General features: G+C 49.2%; 1 protein-coding gene across 2 annotated transcripts in view; it reads right to left on the minus strand.

Annotated features, from left to right (window-relative positions):
• The window catches only part of LOC117217906 (uncharacterized), a 224,668-nt gene that overhangs the window by 52,241 nt on the left and 151,916 nt on the right, over positions 1–20,511 (minus strand). Inside the window, exon 1 of one of the 2 annotated variants that reach the window (XM_033465767.2) lies at positions 983–1,317. The exons of the other annotated variant lie outside the window; for it this stretch is intronic. The gene's annotated coding sequence lies outside the window, so the exon portion shown is untranslated. Of the gene's footprint in view, positions 1–982; positions 1,318–20,511 lie in introns of those variants that run through there. 2 annotated transcript variants of the gene reach the window in all.

A 20,511-nucleotide genomic window follows, 5' to 3' on the forward strand; every position in this document is an offset into this window, starting at 1 on the left:
CGGTGGCCAGTCGAAGCGATATATCTCGTCGGAGGTCCAGAAGCGAGGCCAGGCCAGGCCGGCGAGCAGAAGAGAGGCCATAAGCGAAAAGCGATAGGCGAGAGAGTCAGCTCGAGCGTTGAAAGGGACGCGGTCTGCCCGCGATCGCGCGTGTCGCTTCAAAACAAAGAGGCCTGGCCGGCGAAAGAGACATTGAACACTTAACAGAGAGAAGAAGAGAGAGAGAGAGAGAGAGAGAGAGAGAGAGAGAGTGAAAGAGAGAGAGAAAGAGAGTGAAAGAGAGAGGAGCGAGCAGTGAGACACAGAACACAGTTCAGCGCAACGTGGCATCGAAGGTGGTTCCGTGCCAGGGCTGGTCCATTCTTACGGGCCTCGATCGATGCGATTTCGATGCGGACGAGAACGAAAAAAAGAGAAAAGAGAAAAAAGAGGAGAACGGTGACGTATAGACAGACAGACAGCGGCGCAAGGTGAGAGGAAGCTCGCGCTTGTCCCGATGCTCTCCGTCGAGACGGTCCGAGACTCTCGGCTTCGTGCCAATGGCATCTGTTCTACGGCCGGTATTTCTCTTTCTCGTCTGATCCACTCGATTAGCTCGGCCGCATATTCGCGAGGCCTCTCGGCGCGTCTTCGCCTTCGGCGGCGGGCGGTTTGTCGCCGAAATGCCGCGGCCGAGCGCGTCGCACGCGGCTTCAGCTCCGTTCCATGCGAAACTCTGTTACGGCCTGAACACCTAAATCGCACGGGCTCTCGCGCGCGCCTTCGCCTCCTCTCTCGCGCGCAAGAAGAGACGCGTAAAAAACACGCGCGCACACCGACGATAAGAGAGAGAGAGACGCGCGCGCGAGATCAACGCGTAAAGAGACGACGAGTGCGTCGCGTTCGCGCAGAGAGACAAACACGGTGCGCGCCGGTGCGTTCAGCGTCGCGACGACGGGCGAATCTAGCCGCGATCGCCGTTGATCTATCGAAGGATACTCATCTGCTGTTTCCTGCGGCGGCTCCTCTTTCCGCGGCAGCTGCTTCCCCCTCCGTCCCGGGATCGCGGCCGAAGATCGCGCTCCAATTTCCGTCACTGCACTGATCCTGGTGTACGGCGGCACCACTCGCGCCGCGTTACTTCGGCAACAGCCATCGTCGTCTCGGGACAATCGTTTCGCGAGACTGCGCGTATTCCACTCTATATGCAAAACGGTCTCCAGTCCGCGGAGAGGAGAACCGCGGGGGGACGGCCTGCCGTCGCAGCGAAGACGCCGAGCGCGGCCTTTCGACTGCGAAAAGAACGAACGCGGCCGGCCGCGGCCGCGGACACGATTCGAATTCGCGTGCCGAAGAAGCTCCGCTCTGCGAGCCGCGCAGACGCTCCGCGGCCAAGTAAGTCCGAGGAAGAGGCGGGCGGCCGATTAACCGGCGCCGACGACGCTCCTCGCTCCCCCCCCCCGTTCCCTTCGCGCCGCTCCGCGCCAAGCTGCTCCGCGCTGCTCCGCACCGCGCCGCTCCAGCTCCTTGCTGCTCTCCTGGAGCACCGCCCGACTCTCCTGGCCGCCCGTGCTCGCACAGCCGGCGACGAGACACGACCGCGACTAGTACCAGGGACGCGCCAAGTCCCACTGCGGCCGGAATTCGCGCAGCCCGTTGCACATCGCGCAACATGCTTCCACGAATCGGCCACGTGTTGTGTACGGATGCGCGACACTCCGCCGCGCCGAGCCCTCGAGCCGTCGAACCGAAATTCACCGCGATACCACGGACCGATGCTATCAGCCGTCCCTCTTTTCTCTTCCTCTCTCTCTCTCGCTCTCTCTCGCTCTCTCGCTCTCCGCGCTCTCTCGCACTCTCTCTCTCTCTCGCTCTCTCTCGCGCTCTTTCGCTCTCTCGTTCTCTCTCGCTGTCTCTCGCGCTCTTTCGCTCTCTCGTTCTCTCTCGCTCTCTCTCGCACTCTCTCGCTTTCTCTCTCTCCGCGCTCTCTCGCTATCTCGCCCTCCCTCGCTTTCTCTCTCTCCGCTCTCTCTCTCTCTCTCTCTCTCTCTCTCTCTCTCTCTCTCTCTCTCTGCGCTCCCCGAGCGCCGACCGGCAGAGATCGCGAGAACAATAGCGAGAACAAATGCCCGTGCCATGCCGCGTCCCTCTTTCCGCGGCGGTGGAACCCCGATAATTGAACAAAAACTTGTAATCGACGCACCGCACACTTGTTTGCACCCCGGTTCGCCGGAACCTCATCCGCGATTTTCGGGTTTATCGCCCTGCTCGGATACAATCTGTCGGCTTCTTTTTTTCCCGAATTTCTGCGCGCCCGCGATTCGATGTTCGAATCGCGCGGACTCGATTGTTCGGGCTCGTAGAATCGAGCCGGAAAGTAATCGTGTTCAGGAGCGCGAACACACGACGGACCGAAGTGCCGCATAGAAATCTTGCGAGCGGATTATCAAGTTCGAATCGATGTTCGCAGAGTGACAAGCGCATCGCGGCGCGATTTACTTCATACGGCGCGGCCGATTTTACGGCCTCGAAATATCGCGTACGCGGGCGTCGGTTATTTCCAGCGTCGGGGAAGGGCTGATTGGTTTAATGCGAGGCGGGGAGTTTATTTGATCGATTGCAGTTCCCGTAGGAAAGGTTTGACGCACTTCGGCGTCGCACGGTCGGCCGCGTTCATGTTGCAAGCTTCGAGGCAGACGCGAGGCGGACGCACGATAAATAGAAATTTTCTTTCGCCGCCGAGGAAACGATCAAAGACGCAGGAGTTCTCTGTTTATTTTAGAATTATTGCCGCCGTGGGCGAGCCGATATGAGAAGCGGTTGCTCCGAAATGCTATTTAGCAAATCGAGGTTATGGAAAACTGTGCTCGACGTTGTATTGGGTTGGCAACTAAGTAATTGCCGACTTCAGTTATTGATGTCTCTCACTCCCATTTTTATGATATCCGTAAATGTTATATTATGAAATTATTATTATTATTATTATTATGTTATTTTTTTATTATCCGTGAATGTTAGCAACTGGACAAATTGAATGCAGCGGTCAAGGAAAAGCGACCAGAATTGGTCGATCGTAAAGGTGTCATTTTCCAGCAGGACAATGCTAGGCCGCACGCGTCTTTGTCCACTCGGCAAAAATTGATGGATATTGGTTGGGAATTGATGTTACATCCACCATATAGCCCTGATCTCGCGCCATCGGATTACCGCTTATTTCGATCCCTGGACAACTCCCTTCGTGGTAAAACTTATAAAATCTCACTTAACTCAGTTTTTGGCCGAAAAGGATCAGACTTTCTACGAGCGTGGAATTTTCAAGTTGTCAGAGAGATGGCAAAAGGTCATCGAACAAAATGGAAAATACATTACAGATTAAACTTCGTTCCAAGTAAAAAGAAATTTTTTATTTCATCGAACAAATCGGCAATTACTTTGTTGCCAACCGAATAAGTCGACGAGGAAGAACGATGCGTGCAATAAATATCGCGGTAAACATTATCGGAGGCAGAATGCATGAAGATTGTTAACATTGGAACTACCTATTTCTATCAGAGCGATCGAAATGACTTGTTTTTTAAATTAATAAGTTATCTAAGAAAGGACATAGTAATTTTTACGTTTTTATATATGTTTCTATTTTATGAGCGAAAATTCTATATAAAGTGAATAAAAGTAATAACACGGTAACAATAATTTTTTAAATAATTACGCTTACTCTTGTGTACGGTAAAAGTACAATTTTCTGTTTTGTAAAATATTGTCGAGAGGCGAGGCGTATTATACTTTTCCGATTTTGCAAGTTTAGGTGATTCTCTCTTATTTCGTGCAATGGTGCAAAGCAAATAAGTTGTTTTAATTAGCAGTTTTGTTGCTAATATGACAGACTTGTAAAGAAATTATTATTATAGTTGTCACTGTCCTCCCGCGATCTAGAATCACGAGTTTACCTACGTTCCGTGATGGTAAAAATGACTCATCTACGTACACAGAGGTATAATGCATAAAATTTTACATCAAAACGACGAAAAACCCGAAAACCCGAGAAACTGTTCTACAAAATTAATTATTTGCATATTTTCGAGAAAGTCGTACGAAACTCTGTTAAACAAAATATACTGAGAATGCACAACGATTATAAGAAACGCGAAACGAGTCATTTCGACTCCTCCCGTTGGTAGATCTAGCGTTAAAAAGAAAGGACAACGTCTACGATGAACGCGTTTCCCATTACCGTTTGTCCTGCGCACCCTACCAGAACGCTGGATTAGATATTCAGAATATCGTCGCTGCTCGGGAACATATGGCGCCGGTGATAACGAGAACAACGACGCTGTTTGTGTCTGTGATAACGCGTGCAAGTAGATGCACCTACCGAGTTGCCTACCCTACGTTTGCACGCGAATAGACGACGCTGTCGCGTGTGGCCTCCCGGTATTTACGTAAACGTAATAAAATCTGATCCAAGAACCCCCATCGCGGAATGATTTCAGCGAGGGGAAAACCTCCGGCAATTCGCGAACGATTTGTTTTGTATCGCGTTACACTTTATCCCTGTTTCCTGCAGACCTTGTGCTTCGTCCTATCGTGTACGAACACGCCGCTGGTATCGACTGAATTTAACAAATTCGCGCTACAGTAATGTCTCCCTTACTGACGCTCAGATTGTCCACTAAAATGGACAACTTGGGAAGAGGAGATACGATTATTCGAGCCTTGCGGCTCGTTTTTATAATTGTGGACAATTTATAACTATAAAAATAAACCGCAAGGCTCGAATAATTGTATCTCTCCTCTTCCCAAATTGTCCATTTTTTCTGGACAATCTGAGCGTCGATTAGAGAGACATTACTGTACTCGCTATTTTAATTCTATAACAAGAATTACTACCTAACGAGCGACCGTTTCACCGTAATTGAGCTTTTCGGTGTCTCCATTGTTAAATGTCGAAGTCGAACGAGAAATCTATTGCAACCACCTCGTTTCTATTATGAACTCTTTTCCCGTTTACATGTAAATACAGTAATGTCTCTCTAATTGACGCTCAGACAGCGCACAAAAATGGACAATTTGGAAAGAAGGGACACGATTATTCGAGCCTTGCAGCTCGTTTTTATAGTTGTTGACAATTCGTGACTATAAAAATGAACCGCGAGGCTCGAACAATCGTATCTCCTCTTCCCGAATCGTCCATTTTTCTGGACAATCTGACCGTCAATTAGAGAGACATTACCGTATCCGAAAACGTGCGAAACTCGCGAATACGTTCCTTAAAAGATCGATTCCCCGGAAATCGTATGTTTTCTCGTGACATGTAACATTTTATGCGCATTGTTATGCGAAATAAAAATTGTACCGGGACGGTATCTACGGTGAATTATCCGTCCTGTCGTCAGTTATCGGATACCCGGCTGCGATCGGACAATTTTCCCCGTTGCCGTAAAAGCTTTGCAAGATTAATAAACAGAACGGTACAACAGAGAGAAACAGACGAGAGAGAGAGAGAAAAAGAGAGAGAGAAAGAGAGGGAGAGAGACAGAGATTCCGCGAGTTGGATTTCATAGATGGATAGATTGGAGCCGTCGTGGAAATTAAACGAAATCCACACACCACACCGGCGCGAGATTATTCCCCCCTGTTCTTTCTACTCCGGCGTGTATAGCAATTTTTCCGTCGGTCTCTCGCCGCTGAATCTACAGGGAAAAAGGGAGGCTCGCGACCAAATTTCCGGTCGATAACTCGCGGATGAAAATCACGGTCATGCCCCACCTCGCGGTGAGGAAATTGCGGCCGGGGTTACTCTCGACGCGCCCGAGCATCTCGTGGATCCGGGCCGCGTACAATCAGAACGAGCCCATTAGCTCGCGTAATTGGTGGCTACGGTGATGCGTTAAGTGTCACGCTCCGGTATAAATATTCCAGCTCTGCCGTTCCGTTCCGTTCCGTTCCGCTTCGCTCCATTCCGTTCTCCGCGCATACACGCGCACAGCGAGAGAGAGAGAGAGAGAGAGAGAGACTGACAGATAGATAGACACAGAGAGAGACAGAGAGAGAGAGAGAGAGAGAGAGAGAGTGAGAGAAAGAGAGAGAGAGAGAGAGAGTGAGAGAAAGAGAGAGAGAGAGAGAGAAAGAGAGAGAGAGAAAGAGAGAGAGAGAGAGAGAGAGAGAGAGAGAGAGAGAGAGGGAGACAGAGAGACAGAGATCAGTGCACCAAGAACTTTAACGGATCGCTGACACGCCGGAAACTGGAAACAGTCTCGCCAGACTCGGGTAGAAATTAAAAACCGAGGGTAGAGACTGTGCGAATAATTTATCGGACACTCCTCGCCGACCTACGCCAGTAATTAGGCGTCCCCGGGACCCGCAGCGGCTGCGTTTATCATTTCCCCGATCGCGATGCTAACACGACGGCGGGGTCGGACCTGACCATGAAACACAGTGCCTCGGTTGAGAAACTTTTGAGAAACGGTGCAACGTCGTGTATGATAAACACCATTGGACGCAGCCAATTCTCGTACAATTTTCGTATAAAAACCGAATCGCGTCCGATCGCGTTGCGAACAGTTTTGTACCGCGATTAGCTTCTTGAAGGAATGAATTCGCGAAGATGACGTGTTGAAATACAGATAACCCTTCCATAACACGGTAGATGAGTTCCTAGGAAATGCAGTGTTGCAGTGACACCCAGACAAAAGTACAAAAAGGGGGGAGGGGGTGGTACGTACCGAGAACTTATTAAAAACAAACGTCTCTTTTTGATTCCATATAATTTTCACTGTGTCCTTGCGGCGAATATTAACAAGGCGTTGAGTGTTCATAGAATAAAATAATAAATAAAATAGAATAAATAATAAAAGTATAATAAACAATAAAAAAAATATAACAATTCCATATAATATAATAATTCCACATAATTTCCACTGTGTCCTTACGGCGAATATCAACAAGGCGTTGAGTGTTCATAGAATAAAATAATAAATAAAATAGAATAAATAATAAAAGTATAATAAACAATAAAAAAAATAACAATTCCATATAATATAATAATTCCATATAATTTCCACTGTGTCCTTACGGCGAATATCAACAAGGCGTTGAGTGTTCATGGAATAAAATAATAAGTAAAATAGAATAAATAATACAAAAATATAATGAACAATAAAAGAATATAACAAATAATAAATAAATTAAATAATAAAAATAGGATCGATTCGATCGAAGCTATCCGATGGTAGAGAAAACGTCCGGGGAACGTGAAATACGGCGCGGAGACTCTAGATAAAGCAGAGTTCGTGTCAAAATTGACCCAGCACCGGCTCGCTATCGGATCAAGGGTTAAGTCGGCGCAGCCAGCGAGGATATTCCGAGCGTTGACTTTCGAGGGGTGGAGGAAAGGGCGGGTGAGGTGGCAGAAGTCGGAAGATTTACAAGCCCCGAGACCCCGTCCCGAGTACCAACCGAATTTCCTGCGGCGTTCTGCTTGCGATTCCAACAGAGCGGCCAACATATTTCTCAGGATTTGATCGAGCATCGTTGCGACAGACTTCCCCGGGCCGCGATTATTCGTCAATTAATGCAGCAACCGGGCGGGGAGAGCGCGAAACTCCTGTTCTTTCTCTGAGCGCGCGCGAGTATCGAGGCAGAAAAGTTCACGCCGACGACGAGTGCTCTCAAGCAAATGCCAGCGGACTGCCAGCGGGTTCGCTACGTAATTTCCTAACTTTCGTTCCAGGGAACAGTGTAACCGATGCTTTATCAACGACAGCTGGCTCTCGCGGGTCGATCGCGATTGCGCCCCGGGAGAGATCGAGAGAGAGAGAGAGAGAGAGAGAGAGAGAGAGAGCTCGAAACACTTACTAGTGGCAACGATCTCCGGATTTCCTGCGGGCTCTCCCGGTTTCCGAGCTAGGCGGATCCGCGCGAGCCAGCACCGGCGGGAAAGAATTCCGCTCGGAATCCGAGGACCGAGCGGGCTCTGCCACTTATCGAGGATCCCGGCTCGAATCGAATCCCCTCCCTCCCTCTCCCCGTTTATAGAAAGGGGATATTATGCAAGGGGAAAAGTTCGGTCGGCTGTTCGATCACGGGCGACCCGTTTCACCGGTTTTGGGCCGACTAACAGCCTCTTCTCGCGTCGGGCCGCCGCCGGGATGTACCCGAAGGAATTTGGCACGGCCGCGTCCGCGGTCGGAGCCGTGCCGCGAAACAGAGACCTCGCGGTCGTTTCTGTCGCCGGAATATTATCAATGGACAGCGGCAACCCGCTGGCCGAATTAACGGCGGAGAACCCGCAATCGAGTTTGCCCTCGGTAATTCCCTCGTTGCCGGGCACGATCGCGGCCACGCGACACAGAAAATTGACCGAGAGCGGAATTTCCTATCAACCTATCTCTACCGGCTATCCTCCCCGCGCGACGTCGGTCGCCTCCGCTCCGTTTCGTGTCGCCGGATCTCGACACCCGACCCCCCCGTCCACCGTTGCGTCAAATAAACGTCGACGGCGGAAACGCGGAAGGCATGTTTTATGCGATTGAACGCTCGTGTTTGCATCCGACCGCAATTTTCCGGCCGCGCGTACCGTTCCGCCGCGTTTTTACGGATTCCAAAGGCTCATTGTGTTCTCCCGTTTTAATTGGAGGCCGATCGGCAACCTTCGAGCCGAGCACTCTTATCGTGTCATTTTTACGGCCGCGATTATTCGCGATTTATCTCGTTCGCGCGGTTTCGCGGCTTTTCATTGCCGCCGCAACGCCGGCGTCGCTGCCGTTGTTCTTACCGCATTATTATTCTTATCGTTGCTGCTGTTGTTGTTGTTGTTGTTACATACCGATCGTCATACTGCTATCGTTATCGTTGACGCTAGATTTACGGAAAACCCGACAAAATGGCGGGTCGCTAATTTTTTAAGTTACGATCATTCTTATCGTAAAGATACATGCGATACTTGTGAGTTATTTATTTAATTTGTGCGTTATTCACGGCAAATGTTAGAATAACATTTGTTTAAAAATTAGAACAAAGGTCTTATTGTTACTTTTATAAACTGACATAAAACAGCTGTTTTTTGTGCTCCGTAAACCTAGTGTCAACGACGCTGCTGCGACGAGTCGCAACTGTTGCGAGCCCGCCCGTCGGCATAATAAACGTATTATTGTTATGTTATTATTATCATATTATTATTATTATTATTGTTATTATTTTTACTGTCATTGAGCCCAACCAAATTCGTCGCATTGCATCAAACGCGGTGCAAAATTCGAGACAACGTCCCACGCAATGTCTGCGAACGTACAAAAATTTGGATCCCCCAATTACAACGTTCTCGTTAATGAGTCCTCGTCGGAACAATAAAACGTTCCAAATCTTCGCGACTGGTCTTCCGAGAACGTGTCATGGTTGCCGGGTGTAAGACGAGCCGGTCGGGACGCGTCTGCGCGAAAAAATCAGGACGCTGCCACGACAAAGCTGTCCGCGAGAAATTGGCGGTGCATTTTCGCGGGCAGGTAACGGACGGATGGGGGAGGGAGAGAGGAGGGAGAGACAGACACGGAAGCTTCCTCGTCGCGGTCGAAGCAGCACGGGACTCGCGGATAGATATTCGGTCGGCGTGCAACGAAACAAAGTGCTCGGGGTGCCCGCACAGAAGAAAATTCGTCTCGGCGAAGCGGGCTGCGAAGGAAACTCCGGGGACGGCGGGGGGTGTCGCGACTGCGCGACTTCGCTCGCGGAATTCCGTTCTCCTTTGAGGAGGGCACCCGCTGAGTGGCTCGCAGCCGATGAGACACGTTCCTCAGGAACGCGGCTCGCTGTGAGATCATCGAGGGTGAAAGGCGCGACGAGACGAGTATATCTTGGTGACCGACTGCCCCCGGCTCTGACTAGCGAGCAACCGCAGAAAGAGAGAAAGAGAGAGAGAGAGAGAGAATGCAACAAAGGGAGAGAGAGAGAGAGAGAGAGAGAGAGCGAGTCGAACTTCCTTCGGATTTAATAATCCGCGAAACCGAATAATCGGCGAAGCGGATGACCGTGCTCTCGGCTTTTATGCGGAACCATCGACGAACTATGCGGACGCGGGCCTCGACCGTGGACGAATCGAGACTCGCCTGAAATTTCAAATCTGTTGGCAGCGTCGGGGAAAAAATCGAACCCGGCGGCGCTGGAAAAATCGAAGGTACAGAGGCTCGAATCATCTGTGTTTCGGATTCGGGTCGAGTTCGGCTGGAGGGAATCTTTGACGGGCCCATGAATTCGTCTGAAATAATCCTGCTAATCCGGAAAGCGGAGTTTGAGCAGTCGATCACGGCTTTCGTCTCTGACCTGCTGTATCATGCAGCCAGCAAAAAGAGACTGTTGGTTTATGAAAGCGGCAAACCTTTGAACTCGGATGTCGACGACACGGCGAAAGCCTTTTCAGTTATTATTTCCTCGCTCACGTTGCAAGGTAACCTCGCGTAAAATGCGTGTCTTTGTTTAAACGTTGATTCCTGTGAAGGTTCACGACAGCGTAATCATTTACATTTCGATCGAACTTCGCACAGGAAAATCACGATTTCTTGCACAAATTTGCTCCGGAAAAATCGTTCGAGTGCTGCGGGGTTAAAATGCGAGCCGTGTATCAAACTGCGACACGTTCGCGGCAGGATCGTGACGAATTTTGCAGGTTCTAAACCGTAAGATGGATGCACTTCCAACGGTCGAGAAATGGAGCACGCAACGCGGACTCCCAAAATAAAGAAGAAGATTGTACCACTTTGTCCACGATTTCGCCGCCGTACGACGGTCAGTTTTCGGTGGAACGACCTCCCAGAGGCCCCGTGAATTTTTCAGAAAAACGTAAAATCGCAGGCCGGAGAGAGAGGCAGAGAGAGAGAGAGAAAGAAAGATAGAGAGAGAGAGAAAGGTGGCGGCCCTGGTCGTCCAGAGTCGCAAAAAGTATACGAGCGACGTACGTGACGTCAATTCGAATCGTGGAACGGCCATGTTCGCGAACTAGCGGGCTCCTAGGAGGTGTAAATAGAGACTCGGGGGAGTGTAGAGATTGTCGCGATAAGGTTACAAAGTACAGTAATTTCTCCCAGAAATGTTCGGAGGTCGGAATTGAAACCGGCGGATCCGAGAATACTAAGTCGCGGATTCTTCGGGCCTCGCGGCTCGTTTTTATAGAAAAACACCGGCCAGTCGGCGAAAAAAGCGGCAGCGGCCAGCATGCCTGGTGTTCATTAATGCGACTTGACTTTTTTACTTCTAATTTTTTGCCACGATTCGAAGGCAATTCGGTGACCCAAACCGACCATTTTCTGTTCTAATCCGCGAATTCGCGTGCCGCGTTAAATGCAATAAATCACATAGACGTAGCACATAGCACAGGGAAATTCACAGCAACCCGAAATTTGGTATTTCCGGAGGAAATTACAATGTACAGAGGCGAGTCTGTATCGGTCCGGCCGAACGAAAAGTCCAAGTTCTCTTCGCCGAGAAAAGCCGGCTCACCGATCGACGGAAGAAGAATGAATTTTTCAGGCCAGTTTCGGCGAGGTTAATTATGCTCCGGCGTTTCCGAGCACGGCGGAGCCCGGCGAGAGGCGTAACCGAGCACAGATTTTGGAATATTCAGGACCGGCGTCTGCCAAATGGAATGACTATACAAGCAGGATGACGCGACGCCGAGGCGAGTCATCGGCTTTCCCTCCACCTAGAACCAAGGGTCAAAGGACCCCGTTCTCGCGAACGTGTACACTGCCGGACAAAAGTACACGACCCGGCGCTTCGTGATTAATGGCCGGAGATAATATTATTTTCTATGCGCGGCGCAACGAAAGCCGCGGCGGGTCGTAGCATGATTCATCCGCGCCGCGGTTTGATGGACTACCCACCACCCGGCCGGATCTTTTTCGTTATCGCGTTTCGTGTTTCACAGCGTTTTCTTTGTTCGCACGGCGACGCGGTTTTCGGCCGCCGACCAGCGAGTTTCGCCCGAATGCAAAATAATGCATATTGTGCACCGTGGAAAGACAGCCTTCCCCGGCGGCTGCTTATTGCGCCACGATCTCTTAACCCTCCGCGATACCACGACGGTGCTTTGAAGCCACGGATCTTGCCCCGAATTCCTCCAGCCTTCGTCTCCTCGCTGGAATTTGTCGCGAAACTGTTCTGCCTCGGAGAAAATTCTTAGAGATTTCTATCGGATGCTAATTTGCGACGCTAATTTTCTCACTGGCTCGACAAATTTAGCTTTATTGCGATCCGTTCGAACGAACTGATTTTTAGAATACTACGATTTTTCGACGATTTTTAGAATACGGGGAAGGGTTAAACTAGTATTTTCTGTAGTGAGTTTTGACTTTCTCGTTTCGGTTTCATTCGTTAAACGACGTTGCAGCTGCGGGCATTTTTGGCGTCGAGGTTCGGCATTGAATTCGGATGAAAGTCCTGGACGTTTTGTTGTATAGCAACGTCGTTTTATATTTAAAATCGTGCATACGTACGTCGATACCGAGTATTCGAGTTCGACCACGGAACCATTCTTTCGCTTTTTCAATCTTCCTCGAAGCTCGATCCTAGTTTCTGCTTCCCACCCACGTTATCTTCAAAACATTGACCTCGCTGTACTAATCCTTGCAACTTTCAAATCCCACCACTCACGTCTAGAACCTATACACCGTTTTCTATCAATGTAAAATAGTTTCTCTGTTTTCTGAAAATCGCACCAGTGATCGACTCTGTCAGAACCGCTCGTTCCGCTGAACCAGTACAGCAAATTCTTTCTAATTCGCGCACAAATTGTGCACAAAGATGGAGAATTTAAGAAGAGCAGATACGATTATTCGAGCCTTGCGGCTCGTTTTTATAATTCTTGACAATCGGTAACTATGAAAACGAGTCGCAAGGCTCGAATAATATAAGTATCTGCTCTTCTTAAATTGTGCAGTTTTGTGCGCAATCTAAGCGCCAATTTATATATTCTATGTTATATTTATATATTAATATACTTACTATATATAACAAGAATTTACTATTACAAAAATTTACGGTATATTCTACTGACGAATAATGCATTGTGTGAAGGGATTTCCAGTGAATTGCCTGTCTAATTAATCGAACACACACGAAATGAATCACCTTTCTTACCACTTCTCTGATATCAGACGTTTCCCCCTCGCCTCTGTCAAATCGATCAAGCAATCGACCCGAAAGAGTATCCACCTGCCGGATTCTCGTAGCACATACCTCTCCCTCTCGATCCTAGTCCCAAAACAGTCCCAAATCAACACGTTCGAAAAGGTATCACTGAGCAAATAAACACCGAAGAAATCGAGCCGAGTAAATCACGAGCGCGAGTGGAGCTATTTCTCCCGAAGATCGGAGAAAAGATCGGCCAGAAAGCAAGCGGAGCAGAGCGAACAGGATGACCGTAACCGCCTGAAGGTGTGTACGCGTGTATGCGTGCGCGCGTGTGTGTATAAAGCTCGATTCGTGGATTACAGCGTTCGGGCTCTAAATTCTGTTGCCACCGGCGCGTCGGAATAAACAGTCGTTAGCCGTCGGGGGATTTGTCGGGCGGATGTCGTTCTTCACCATTTCATCGGGCCACGAAACAACGTGTCAGGGCAGCCATAAAAATGGTAGCCAGCAGCCAGGCGGTGCAGCGGGGCGCGGTGGTGGGAGCCGCGGAATATCGAGGGCGGTTCGTACTTCCACCGCGAATGGACATCTTCGTTTCAATCGAGCGGGTCGCTGCGGTTCGGCGAGTCATTTTTCATGTCGGCGGAGCGCGCGCGAGCGAGAGACAGAGACGGAGAGAGAGAAAGAGAGAGAGAGAGCAAGAGGGCGAGAACGATCCGATACAGAAACGAGTGCGCGGGGGAGGTGCACCCGGCGCTGCCCTTTCCGCGGGTAGCTTTATGCAGTCGTTACAACGCGATACGTTTTCCGAAGGGAATCGAACCGCGGCGCGGTCAGTGTTCGGAATATTTTACGATTCGAAACGGCGCATCGGAGAGCGTCGCGGAGCGTCGGAGGACGACCGCTGACTTATCGGACGATCGAAGAAGAATCACGTACGATTTAATTCCGAGCAGCCGTCAAGGCGAGCCCCGCTCGGCATACGGCGGCGTCGATCCCGCGGAAAATTAACGAGCGATACGTCCGCCCCGTCGTTGGTAGAACGAGTTCTCGCCGGTTTTTAGTGCCGCGCCGTAGTCGACCGCGGGCCGGCCGCCGTTGTATCGCTTTTCCCGCAGCCCGCGGCCGGCCTTGTCCACGTTAAAACATTACTGCCGGGCCAACGAGCGTGTTTCCTCCGCTCCCGGAACGGTCGCGGTCGTTTCTTTTCAAACTCGGCGCGCCCCGGTCCCGGCTTCTCCCTCGGTTGGCCAAACTAAACGGACGTTCCCGGGCCGGTCACCGGTACAAAACGGTCAGCAACGGGTGAAACAACGACGACACGGGGAACGCGCGGGAGTTTTCGCGGCGCGCACCGGTAATCGCGGCCGCTTCCCTGGACGTTCGCCGCGCGACTGCCGAATATTCGCCAATGCCGCCACGTTCGCCGTATTTGCAAGCTCCGACCATCCGACCGACCGGCGACTACCAGCTGCCCCGACAACCTCCTCCGACAGCGTTGCTCGCCCCTCCCACCTTCCTCCTCCTTCTCCTATTGCTCCTACTCCTCCTACCACCCTGTCTCTCTCTCTCTCCCTCTTGCTCTCTCTCTTTCTCTCTGTCTTTTCTCTCTCTCTCCCTCTTGCTCTCTCTCTTTCTCTCTGTCTTTTTCTCTCTCTCCCTCTCTCTCTTTCTCTCTCTCTCTGTTCTCTTTCTTTCCCTCTCTAGCATTCTCGTTAGACGTCCGTGGTTCTCTCCTCCGAACCACCCCCTTTTTCCTGATAATAATCACAACACAACGGTACGTCTTTGTTGCGGCAAATAATGCGAAATCAATGTTGCCCGCTGCAACGGCGTTCGACGAAACCGATCTGGCCAAGTTTCTGTCACGGGCCAGTTAACGAGCTGCATTGCACTACGTCGACGACGACGACGTGTGCTGCTTCTCCTTCGACCGTCCGCCCACGCCTTTAACAGGCCGCCCCGCGTTTCGGGTTCAAACGTAGCCTGCGAGACCCGCCACGGCGAAACACCGCCACCGTCACGCTTCCGTTCGCTAACACGTTTGTTCTGCTGTGGTGGTTTTCGACGGTGGCCGAGGCTGCTCCGTTAAAACTGTTGTCGTTGGATTAATTCGTCGGAAAGCGGATCCTGCGGAATCGCGTCGGAAGGGGCGCTGAATTGGGGCTGTTTGAATTGTTGCGTTAAGTTTTTATCGAAGTTTCGTTTTGTTCGAGGAGTCTCAGTGTTTAGAAGTAGATACGATCGGTCGTAATCCTAGCTTTTTTTTCGCTGAGGTTTTGTTTTCAAGAAAATTGTATTAGAAGATGTTTACGAATGCATCGCGTGGTTTATAGTATAATGAGAGGTGGTATTAGTATGTCATAGCCAGGCGCGTCGCTTGATTCTTATTCAGAAGTATTCGCTTTTCAAGCTAATTTTTCTTGAAAACGGAGCCTAAATGAAAAAATGACATTCTACATTTTCGAATTATTTTTCTATTATTACTCGCTACTCGGTTGTACCGCCGTTTATTGATCATTCCCTATGCAAGGTATCCCATAATTATGTTAACATCTGGAAAGTGGTGATTCCTGAGGTCATTTCAAGCAACTTTTCCCTTTACAAAAATTTCCTCCGAGGCACCATTCACGAGTTATTAACGAAAAACACTGACCAATGAGAGGCGAGCACGGCTGGCGATAAGCGGCCGAGCCAATGAGCGGAACTGGGCTTCGAACTGGGCTCCGCCTCGCGCTAGGCGAGCTCTCCTCTCATTGGTCACTGTTTTTCGTTAATAACTCGTAAACGAAGCCACGGATTGCATTTTCGCTAAGGAAAAAGTTACTTGAAATGACCTCAGGAATCATCCCTTACCGGATGTTAATATAATTATTTTAATAATACTATGATTGTCTCAATAATATTCTTTAAAATGTTTTTGATAACAAGAAATATTTAGATACGTCCTTCCACGATCTCCAAATTATTGAAAATTTAATTGCACGGAAGAATATAATTTTCTAAATCGTGCATCGTCATTTCATCGAAATTTCGGTCGCCGACCGTAATTCATCGGGATTTCCTGAAATTTCCTGCTCCGTTGGTAGAAGATGGCGCGAGAGCCCGAGCTCTGGAAATATAAAGTGACCATGTCGGAACAGCAGGTGATCGTAATTAACAGCTCGGGGATAATTATCTGCACTCGTATCTCCTCTTAGCAGCACGAGTTCGCCGTGTTCGCGTGGAAGATTACGGGGTTGCGAACCGGTCTGTAAACCTAAAACAAGATCATATCGGGCATCTGTTTGCGGGCTGGTACTGTCAGAGGGTTCGACGTTAACGCGAGGATCACGTGCGTCCAATTAAAATCGAATGACCGGGCGAAAACCTGGTGCAAAACCGCCGCGCGAGCCGCATCCGCGGCCGTGCTCCGTATTCACCGTTCGTACACATTGTTATTTCAGTTACACAACGCACGCACAAAGAGCCCTGACACCCCCGCGCAACAAGCTCGCGTGTATCTCATTCACGCCACATATTTCATCCCCCGCATGCACGCGTTTTTATCATGCCTACCGCTCCCGAATCCAGAGCCACGTTGTAACCGGCGGGAGCTACTTTGTACCCAGGAAACACGACTAAAATTCGTGCGAGGGACTTGTGTCCTTCGGCGAAGGGAATCCCCTGGGAACGGTGTGTCTGTTGACTCTAACTTTGAGAGGTCTTTTTAATTGCAGAGTGCACGCGCTGCGAATGCCGAACGAGCTACTGCAATGTTCTTTATTTCAACCGGGATACGGGCGAGCCTGTCCAAGAAATGTTGCGAGTAACCTGGCGTTAGGCTTGCGGAATCGTCTTCTAAAATATGCAACATGCGTGGAAGAACATTAGCCATCTCTTCTGCCGCGTTTATAAGACGTTTATATTCTGCCATTGTTGCATTTAGATCGCTTTTGCGCAATTCCGTGCGTGGGAAATATCGTCTGAATTGTTCGACCGGTGAGAGGATGAACATTGTTGCATTAGGGAAATCTTTTAAGGTTAGGATGTTGGGTGAAAATTGTTCCTCTCTCACAGACACCGCAGAGGGGTTAATTCTTATAGGACGTTTATGTTCTGCCGTTGTTGCATTTAGATCGCTTTTGCGCAATTCCGTGCGTGCAAAATATCGTTTCAATTGTTCGACTTAATGCGTGAACATTATTGCATTAGGGCAATCTTTCGAGGTTAGGATGTTAGGTGAAAATAGTTCCTCTCTCACAACACCGCAGAGGGGTTAATTCTTATAGGACGTTTATATTCTGCTATTGTTGCATTTAGATCGCTTTTGCGCAATTCTCTGCGTGCAAAATATCGTTTCAATTGTTCGATTGGCGTCAACATTATTGCACTAGGGAAATCTTTCGAGGTTAAGATGCTGGTTAAAAATTGTTCCTCTCTCACAGACATCGCAGAGGGGTTGATTTCACTTTTAATGTCCCAAGAGCGATTTCTTGAAATAATCCCGGATCACTAAAAGGTAGGCGAACCTACGGAAATCATCCCCTAAGGTTCTAGGTTACCCTTTCATCGCCTTCTTTGTTTCGAATGCGCACTTTAGACCGACGAGGGGATGCTTCTTAGGGTGAAAATTCATCTTCTCGAAGTAAAAGAGGGTCGGTGGCTCCTTCTTTTTTTATTCCTCCACCAGCAACGATTTGTTCGCATTACCGTAGGTCAGGCAGAAGTTTCTGTTAAAGTCGCTTCGGGACACTCGTATGAAGGATCGGTCATGGTTGTCTTGATCTATTATAACTTATGCATGTCGCGTTAAGGGTCCTCGAGGACGCTCGCTCGACTGTAACCGTTCTACGCGAAAACCCCTGTGCAAGTAAATCTAGCGCGGGTAACCCTCCTGTAACAGGGTAGATAGGTTCCTAGAAAATGCTGTGTTGTATGATACCTTGTTATACGAGACACAGAGAGTCAGTATAAGAAGGGGGATGATGTACCGAAAATTTATACGAAACATTTTTGTTAAATTCTGTATAAGCAACTTAACATTTATTAAAAATATAAATGTACGTATAATAGAAAACAAGAAGGAAAATAAGGATATTATTTTCATTTAATGTAACCATAATTTAATAAATTTCTTCCCCGTCTCACTACTCGATATATAATCAAATGAGAACGTTTTTTCAGTTGAAGGATATCAACTGAAGGTTCATTTTCTGAACCTTCTTCATCATTCAGATTTTTTAAATCTGATCTTTAAATCTGTAATTTTTATTTGTTTGCTGGTACATATATAGAAGATCATTGTAGATTTCATGGTACGAAGACAGACAATTTTGCAGCTTCCTCGTGAATTTCCGGCTTCTTTCAGCGGAGAGCTATATATTTACATAATTAATATAATAAATATTAATTTATTGTAATAATTATAATATCAGTTATAATTATATTGATTTATTATAACAATTATAATATTAGTTATAATTATATTAATCTATTATAATAACCATAATATTAGTCATAATCATATTATTAATTATTAATTATAATATTAATCATAATAATTATATTTCCATTTAAAGGCACTATAGTTCATCATTCCTTCCCGCCATTACTTTAAGGTAATTAGGTTTTCAAATATGTTAAAAACAAAAATCCTGCTATTCAGTGCTACAGAGAAGTACAGTATCGCACAAAAGTTTCCACAATTCTCATATCGCATCAAAGCGAAAGAGTGTCATAGATTGCAGTGCTATTCGCGCGATTTATCCTATCGCGTTAGAGCGAAACCGTGTTGCAGGATGCCGTATTACCGAAAGGCTGCTACATTCGTCCTCAATTTCCGCGATTATTCCGCGTCCTCCCATAAAGATAGCCCAGCGAAACGCGGTCATCGAAAAGGCCGAGTTGCTCGAACGAGCATCGAGAACGGGCGACCGAGTCACCCCCGCATTTTTGTTTCGCACGACACGAACCCGCTCGACCCACGTTCCCATGGGCGATTATCCGCGAGCGGAATCGTTAGCCGTGATCCAAGCGGCGAAATTAGGGATGCTATCGGCGCCGGCGAAATTCCAGGCTTCGATTGGCAAAGATCATTATCGGCATCGTCGAGAGGCGCGATCGGCCGAGTGCGAGCCCGGTTTCCGGTTCCCTTCGTGGTTGCGATCGCAAATGCCCGTTTGTTTCGCTTGAAAGGCGACGACGTTCCTCGGGATCCAACGACGGTGACGGACGGCGGGGGGAGGGGGGCTGTCCTGCGAGGTAAATGTGGGCCGAGGGAACGGCTGCCGTGATGCTGGCGCCGTGAAACGCATTCGCGATGCGTTGAACGGTGTCTGGGACGGTTTGTCGTCGGTGCGTTGGTGTTCTGAGGGTGCGGGGGTGAATCAGCGAGGGTTCAATGACCAGCCTACGAGCTCGCCGCTCTTCCGGAGCCTTTCCCGATCGCCCTCGCGCGGTCCGGGCTCTAGCTCGGGAACCACCGTTCCGCTCTGCTCTGCTCCGCTCCGCGTCGTCTCGAATTAACAAGATTCGAGCGAGGCCCGGACCGGACAGGCTTTTAATCCGTCACAGTGAAATTAATCTTCCCGCTTGGGATCGCCCAGGGGACGAATGAATCCGCGAACCTCGCGGGAAATACCAGAATTTCGGCGCACATCCTGTGTACCTGGCTCCCTGTGTACCGAGAGCTTGTAGAGGGTGTACGTCGATAAATTGAAGGAAGAGAGGCGGGGACAGAGAGAGAGAGAGAGAGAGAGAGAGAGAGAGAGAGAAAGGCAAGGAGAGGATCCGTCCGTCGGAAAACCCTCCGACAGCGAGGACCGACGGCGGGTATAATAATTTATGAAGTCTTAAAGGATCGGCGTCCGCTCGAAAGAACGGGATTCACGGTATCCGAGTCGCAATTTCGAGGACGTCGATCGCACGTGACGTCTGTCGATGCTCGTGCATCCTTGATGCATGCCTCCTAGGACGCGCGCGCGAACGCTCACCGACGCACACAACGCGCGCAATCTCGGAGCACGACGCGAGAGATCGTCACAAGAGTTGGCAGCTGATCGATAAACTTTTGCCCGCTGTACGCGAGATATTATGGAAACTATATATATGTATATGTATATACATGTATACATGTATATTTTTTTTCCATACCGAGGCTGCTCGCGTATTCACGAGGGAGCGACGCGCGAGCGCGTCAGCGTCGGCGGTCGGCTCCGGCTCCGCGTCTGTTTCGCGCGCGTCGACACCTCCTCTCGCCGAGCGGAATACAAAGGAAAATGCTCGGAGAGAAATGGCGTGTGAAGACAGCGGAGGAGGTCCGGCTCGTCGCGGCCGATAGAAAACTGGCACAGTCGAATCGATCGAGCGTGAACGCATCCCCGGGATAGATAGATCGGCCCGTCGGGATGATCGACGGGAGAAAAACACCGA

Source organism: Megalopta genalis, chromosome 1 (assembly GCF_051020955.1).
Source record: "Megalopta genalis isolate 19385.01 chromosome 1, iyMegGena1_principal, whole genome shotgun sequence".
Taxonomy (NCBI): domain Eukaryota; kingdom Metazoa; phylum Arthropoda; class Insecta; order Hymenoptera; family Halictidae; genus Megalopta; species Megalopta genalis.